Source organism: Dermacentor andersoni, chromosome 3 (genome assembly GCF_023375885.2).
Source record: "Dermacentor andersoni chromosome 3, qqDerAnde1_hic_scaffold, whole genome shotgun sequence".
In the NCBI taxonomy this organism is placed as follows: Eukaryota; Metazoa; Arthropoda; class Arachnida; order Ixodida; family Ixodidae; genus Dermacentor; species Dermacentor andersoni.
The window spans coordinates 11021295-11022757 of NC_092816.1; the positions used below are offsets into that span (position 1 = coordinate 11021295).

Here is a 1463-nt window from a genome sequence, read left to right on the forward strand (position 1 = left end):
GTTGATGGTGGTAGGTGATACCGAGCGAGGTGAGGATATGGCGGCCCGTCGCTGTGAGAGTGAGTCTCTCCAGCTGAGAGCGACGTTGGGCCTCAATGAGCTCGTCTAGTGTGTCATGGACGCTTAATTGAAGGAGGAGGTCATTGCTGGTGCAACCGGCGAGGCCGAGGGCTTGTTTATAGACACCGCAGTATAGTCTTCTTATCTTGAACAGAGATAACTCCCGCGCCGGGAGCAGACATTACAAACTGGCGACGAGGATCATCCAATTTTAAAAAGCCCACACGGCACCAGAAGAGGCCAAGGAACAAATCAGCGGATGCCAATCAAGAAAAAAAGCCACGCAAGATGGAAGCCATGCTGCCCGCCTTCCCGCCATTCGACCCGTACTCGGACCCGACGTCGCTCGCCCAGCGGTGGACGAAATGGCAAGTCCGTTTTAACAACTTTCTACTAGCAGCAAACATATAGAATGCAGCCCGGAAACGCGCTATACTGCTACACTACGCAGGAGATGCGGTGCACGACATTTTTCTGACGCTTCCGGATCGAGGCACGGACTATGAAACGGCAGTCGCGAAGCTGAACCCACATTTCGCAACAAGAAAGAATGCGGTCTACGGGAGGCATGTTTTTCGTCAAGCAAAGCAAAGCTCCGAAGAAACAGTGGACCAATTTCAAGTCAGACTCAGAAAGTTGGCTGCGACATGCGAGTTTGGGAACGAAGAAAGAAATCGTATCGCAAATGATAGAAGGCACCAATTCGGCTAAGCTGCGCCGCAGTGCACTACGAGAGCGCGATGTCACGCTGGAGAAACTCATGGAAATAGGCCGCAGCCTCGAGACAGCAGAATTTCAAGCAACCAGCATGGAAGGCCTGAAAACTTGTGCAGAAAGTCACAAAGAAGAAGCAGTGGCGTCGCAATGCGTCTTCGAGCAACCAGTCAAAACACAAGCTGTCGAGCAATCGTCCAGAGAACAAGCAAACTGAGAAGTGCAGCTATTGTGGAGGAGCGTGGCCTCACAAAGGAGGGAAATTGAGCTGTCCAGCATGGGGAGCTACTTGCCACAAGTGTCAAAAGAAAAACCACTTCGCCAAGTTCTGCAGACAAAGGCCTACTGTACACTTCACTGACGTCACGGGCACCCCCGCAAGCACACAACAGGACACAAGCGTGGAGGATTACGTTTTTCACGTGCAGAGTCACAGGCAAGAATTACCAGTGGTAACAGTCAAAATCAACTACACACCACTTGAGTTTTGTGTAGACTCTAGAGCAGGTGTCAACGTCATCGGAGAGACGACGTGACAAAAGCACCTACAGACGATGCAGCTAGCGCACACAACCACAAAGCTGGTACCATATGGAGTCGGCCAAGCAATCCCAGTCATGGGAAAGTTCTCTGCAACGTTCTGTGCTCTAGACCAAGTCATCGAAGCGACAGTATACGTCGTAAGAGGG

The 1463-nt window shown here is 51.5% G+C and overlaps 1 pseudogene; it reads left to right on the top strand.

Annotated features, from left to right (window-relative positions):
• Positions 1–348: 348 nt before the first annotated feature.
• On the top strand, positions 349–991 carry LOC129380270 (uncharacterized; annotated as a pseudogene).
• The last annotated feature ends 472 nt before the right edge of the window (positions 992–1463 follow it).